We start from the raw sequence: 6,493 nt of genomic DNA on the forward strand, positions 1-6,493 counted from the left end.
ATGGCAGTATTACTCTTGTGCTCTACATATTTTCAATATAAATTTCATTCAGATTCTCTTTCCCACAAAAAATGATTACATCACAGAAACAAGAAGCTTTGCTCACTGGCAGAATTACTCTCCGCGATGAAAGACCAAAAATCAAGAGGAGGTTTAGAGGTGAGACAGTGATGCTCTGTATGTAAACAAGATTACTCGATGATCTCTTCATCATGATCTCTTTACGCTCTTTGGACAAAGGGAAGAGAATCGAGAATGTATGGGGATGCAAAGGTAGAATGTGCACCTTTTGATGAATAACCAAGTGATGAAAAGTGCATCAAGTCATTATCAGACACTAAAAATGAAAACTTTCAAATTGCATTCTATATATTTTCCTCCACACCATAAGAAAGTGAAGTACACATGTAGCAGGATGCATTTTCATTTGGAACGTCCTTCAGAATTAATTTGAGGAACAACATTACCTTATAAATGTATAAAATTCCCAAATTTTCTTTAGTTCTGTCCAAAGTATCATGTGGCATTAAAAAACTAGAGCTCTTTACATTATCTTAACAATGAACCTATTTAGTCAAATTTTAATTCCTTAACATTATTAACGTTGGAAACCACAGTTAAGCTGAGTGAGAATTTTATATATATATTGATGCTATCAATTCTAAATGATGCTCATTTCGTAGCAGGATGCATTTTCATTTGGAACGTCCTTCAGAATTAATTTGAGGAACAACATAACCTTATAAATGTATAAAATTCCCAAATTTTCTTTAGTTCTGTCCAAAGTATATCATGTGGCATTAAAAAACTAGAGCTCTTTACATTATCTTAACAATGAACCTATTTAGTCAAATTTTAATTCCTTAACATTATTAACGTTGGAAACCACAGTTAAGCTGAGTGAGAATTTTATATATATATTGATGCCATCAATTCTAAATGATGCTCATTTGCTGTCCTATACATCAAAGAATCTTAGTTTAAAAACGGCCTGCAATGACTTTGCACTACTGATACATTTCAAGAAAGCATTTTAGTTGGAGTCCAGTTTTAGTGCATAAACTAAAAGAAACATTGAGTGTTTTAGCATTGAGATTTTACAAGGATCCTAAGCGTTTACAGTACATCATGTTCTGTAGATGCTACAGTACATGGCACATTATATGAAAACATCAACAACCAAAAAAAAAAAAAAACTCTGGAAAAGCTAATTCTTCTTGCTCAAAATGCATCCCAATAGCTCTTTTCCAAAAGTACACTATGCAGGACCATTTCACCAAGTGGTTCTGTGAATCTTACCTGGCACTTTCCGCTCTTTAAAAGAGCATAGAAAGCATTGTGCCAGTCAGTCACTTCAAACCTGTGTCAGAAATACGCATATACAGTTCATTATCATCTGTAGCAGATACAGTAATCAGTGCTGCCATGGAGCCTGGCTAGATATTTCATTGTGTTGTGTGTAAACTGTTGAGAGTTACTTGTGAAAGTAAATATTTTGAAATGAAAATAGGCTAATTCTTCAAAATTTGAAAGCAGGTCAACATTTATTAGTTTATTATTATTATTAGTTTATTAAATTATTATTTATTATTTTCTTGCTACGTGTACTGCGTTAAGCTAACTGAGGCTTGTTATAGCACTTGTATATCATTGCTCTTTTGTTGATTTTGATTGCTTCCATTGTCCTCATTTGTAAGTCGCTTTGGATAAAAGCGTCTGCTAAATGACTAAATTTAAATTTATTTTAATAGATAAAAATAAATCTTATATAGCAAAATGCATGTGGTTTTATTCTTAAAACCAAGTAAGTAAAAAATTCAAATAAAATATATATATATGTATGTGTGTGTGTGTGTGTGTATGTATGTATGTATACAATCAATACGAATGAGCTGAGCTTTCTAAATATTTTTATTTTTATCAGCCTCATTTTTACATGGCATACGTCTCATCAAAATGCATTCATGTACAGTTTTTTTTTTATTTTTTTTATTTAAATCCAGTTTAATTATTTCCTTGGGTGGATTGCTTGCAGCCTTTTTCTCACATGGTTCAATAAAGAAGGACCCTCCTACAATGATGTGCCTTTAAGATGCACTCTGTCTCAAGTGTTTGTGGCTGTTTTATTGAAATAGTCCAACCACATGAGGGGCCAAGATACAAATAGATAAAATATTGGAATATATCTGTGATTTTTGAGTGTGTGTTTGTGTTCAGCCACAACTGGGCATGATCCACATGTCTGCATTGCTAAGGACATATGTCATGCTCTTAATCTAATTCTATTTAAATTGTTCCAAAAAAATGAAGAAAAAAAAATGCAGTAATTTGCTCATACTTCTGTATACATGAATCTCTCTTCAAAGACAACAAAATACCATCAAATGAAGATTGGTGCCTTATAATAAAGCCATTTTCAGATAGAGGCCTTAAGACCGAAATCAGGACAATTTTCTTTGAGGTAGAAAACGCAAGACAATTGCTTCATGCACATTTCTTGTTGGCTATTCAGGGCTGTGGGGAAAATAGTGGAGGCAATAATTTTGTCCATGTGGGGTCATCTGCAGTACACTCAACGTAATTATGGGGATGGCGCAGAGGGTGGATGCCTGAGAGCTGTCCAGACTTTGATCGTATGTGATCGCAGGAATCACGACTTGGAGACATTTTTCTGAAACACAAGACACAGATACAGGAACAAGTCTTTTTATGTGCACTGCACTGCACCATTTGCGCTCAAAAATCTCTACTCCACTAAGGCATCACCTATCAATAGGTTGTTGATTTCACACTCTGTCTCTGTCATTGTGGATTTCATTTAAGACTATTGGGATTTATTGGGATACTTTATCAAATATACATCAAGCTGATCAGCACAATGACTAGTATTAAGGAATAGTTCTATTTCACAATCCATTCCATTATTTAAACAGTCACACAAGATACCTCTTGAACTGACTTTGAATCAGTGATATCTGCAAATCTTAGTACCTAACAACAGTACTGACCAACTTTTAAATCAGACTTTTAAACTGGAATGCATTTATCAGTGTTGGTAACAAGAAAATATTTGTTCAGTTAAGCAATACAAATTCCTTAACACAATCCTCAAATATATTTCAAAACATTGCAAAACAACAACTTTTTTTTACACACACACACACACACACACACACACACACACCTTTGGGAAATAAAAGACAACTGCTAAAATAAACTATTCCAATTTTATACATTTTCTTGAGATCATTACTCTATTAACCTCCATATGTTAAGAAAGATCATTATATATTATTTTATTGGAATAAACATAAATTATATTAAACTTAGCATGTAACTTTAAATATATATACAGTATGTGTATGTGTGTGTGTGTGTGTGTGTATTTGTTTGTTAATTTTTATTGTCACACAATAATATTTAATTATATATATATATATATATATATATTAGTATATTATCATTTAGAATGATCAAAGTTATTGATAAATTCAGGCCTATCCTGTTTTAAAGGTTTAATTCCTGAATATGTAATATGTAAATGTAAAATGGCTTTGCAATAATAAAAAATGTATTACTAAAGTTTGTCTTTTGTTACTAAGAAAGTGTAAAGGCGACAGTAGCAAAAATATTTATTTCAATTGCATTTAAAGGTGTCATGAACTGAGAAATCAAAATTGATCTTTTGCCATATAAGAGGTCAATGTACTATAAAAACATCCTGTAAGTTTCAGAACAAAAACAGCTTATATTGATGCCAATCTGCCAAAACAACTTTTTAGTAGTTAGTAGTTTTCATTGCAAACAATGCATTAAACATTTGTGTGTAAAAAAAAAAAAAAAACCACAGAAGCATTAACGGGTAAAATGAGATTAAACCCACACAGCTAACCCAAAACCTTTAAATCGTACCCCTCAGTAGGGCTGCATGATATATCGTTTCAGCATCGATATCAAGATGTGTGCATCCGCGATAGTCACATCGCAGGATGTGTGATGTTTAGTATACTGATCGTTATGTTTATACTGATTGTTTTCTTTGCTCACACACAGACACGGTGTCTACACCGGACGCCACAGCTGTACAGAGACACCCATTTTAAATAAATTTAGTAGCAGAGATACTGCAAGGGATTTTCGGTGCTAGAAATCCATTTATCCTTTGTTGAAACTGCAGCGTCGTCGCAGAGAGCGCAGGTCACGGTCGCTTAGCAATGGCAGACGCTACGAAAGCGCAAGCTCCCGAGCGCTTTGGAAAGAAGGAGAAAGCTGCACGGCTGGCGTTTTCCATGCATTTTTAGGCGCGACATGTGAACGGCCCCAAAGTCTGTCTAAACTGGACGCGACAAAGCGACCTTTGCAAATCATTTGAACTTTGTGTCAGTACGTCATAAAGAGAATGCGGCATCAGTTTACTGTCAGTAGGCGCGTTTCCATTACAGATTTGCGCAAAACTTTGGCGATATTTTCTGAATGTCGATAAAAAAGTATTGCGAAATGACGGCGTTTCCATTAACCAATGTTATGCGGCTAAAACGTAACCTTTTGCCTCTCGCGATAAGTCATGGCAACGGATTTTGGTGGGAATTTGAAGGGTAATGGAAACGCGCCTAGTGATTTGCCGTGTCGCGCCGCATTCAGTGTAGACAGACAGCATCACTGATTATAATGGGTTCTATTGTATGTTGTCGCGCTGCGCCGCTCGCGTCCGGTGTAGACCCAGTGAGAGCCACGCTGATGCACGTGAACACTGACTTCTGTTCACTTCTGCGTCTATTTGTGCCTGAAATACTGTGCTCTGCAAGTATCCTTGTAAACACAGTTGCTTATGGCTTAGCTGAAGGTAAACTATTGAGAAAGAAAATGGATGTTGAACAGTATATTGGTTCACAGCAGTTTAATGTTCCTGTTGCTTTCTCTGTCATGAACGTTAATCAAACAACAAAACACAAAGAAAAATCACTTTTGTAGCTTTAACACTTATTTGTTAGATTTAATTTATAGTGAAACCTATGCAGTGTTATTTTACATTTGATTATTCAATTTCTGTACCTGAATACTGTTGGACTTACCTGAAAAATATAAAGCACTGTTTATTTCATTTATAACTTTGTTCTGTTATTTATCTATGCTTGTAATTTGTTTATTTCCTATGCTGATTTACTCGCCTACAAAATCACCCCAATCATTGATTATTTTTTTCCAAATAGAGATATTGAAGTCATCTGATTTTTTTTTCATATCGCAATATATATCGCAGAAAAACAAATATCGCAATGTGAGTTTTTTTTTTTTTTAAATATCGTGCAGCCCTACCCCCTCAGTACCTTCACCCTGTTTATTAGGGCATCACAGGTCCATCATTAGCTCAGGGTGTAATTCACTCAACATAGGAGGGCTCTATATTGCATCCTGTCTACAAAATGGGTGTATTTTCAATTAGACTCCTCAGTGGCTACTAATTAGGCTTACATTAATCAATACTAGTATCAATAGAATGATGAGGTCTCTTATTCAGGCTCAAAATTTATTTGAGGGGTGAATTTAAAGACCAGCTGGTATGTTTGACCTGGGCTTCAGGGGTCACCGGATGTGTCAGGGGTGTACAAAAACATTTAGATCTCAGTGGATTTTGACATCTACCTTTGCTTTGATTGAAAGGCTCTTGTAGAACCATGTCTGGGTCTACAAGGTTATGCATTGACCCGTTTTTGTTTTGTTTTTTGCCGAAGCTCTCTCCTAAATATAGGTGAACATGTAAAGTCTGAGCCATGTCTGTCCACATATGGTTAAAAGAGCATACTATTAATGCTTATTCAGCTGTGTATTTCCGTCTCATCCCTGTCTATCTATCACTTGTTGCTTAAAACCTCCTTGCGATATAGCAGTCTGGCTCTAAGACCTTTCCCATTAACAATCCTCGATATCTTTGGGTTGGCGATGCCCACTATTCCCACAGGCTGATAGGATCCAGACACAGTTTGCGTGGCCCTGTCAGCTGAGTTTTAGCTTCCTCCATCTCAGACAGTCTGCATTGTGGATCACAGCCCTGGCCGCTGGTAGATGTGGCAGCCGTAGCGAGACAGATAGTGCCTTCTTTCTGAGCTGGAGTCAGTAAACCTGCCCCTTCCTCTCTGGGGAGGTTGCTTGCATGGTTCTAATGTGCCGGCTAAGGACTCACATTCATGACGCTGTAACCAGATCACTGTACAGCCAGCGCTAAAAAGCTAACAGTCTCGACTGTGAAGGCGTCTGTGGTCAGACCCCTCCTCTCTTATCTTGGTTTCCTCCGCAGACTGAGTGGAGGAAATCTGCCTTTATTTGAGTGAGACAAATAAATGGTGCACCGATCGACCAGATTTTTTTTTTTCAGATGTGTTGAAGTAAGATTGATTATTTATATATACTGTGTGTGTGTGTGTATATATATATATATATATTTTTTTTTTTTTCTTCTCTATATTGCACATTTTTTTTTATTATATTTTTATGA

The sequence above is a fragment of the Sinocyclocheilus rhinocerous genome, unplaced genomic scaffold (genome assembly GCF_001515625.1).
Source record: "Sinocyclocheilus rhinocerous isolate Xijiao unplaced genomic scaffold, SAMN03320098_v1.1 scaffold1858, whole genome shotgun sequence".
NCBI lineage: Eukaryota > Metazoa > Chordata > Actinopteri > Cypriniformes > Cyprinidae > Sinocyclocheilus > Sinocyclocheilus rhinocerous.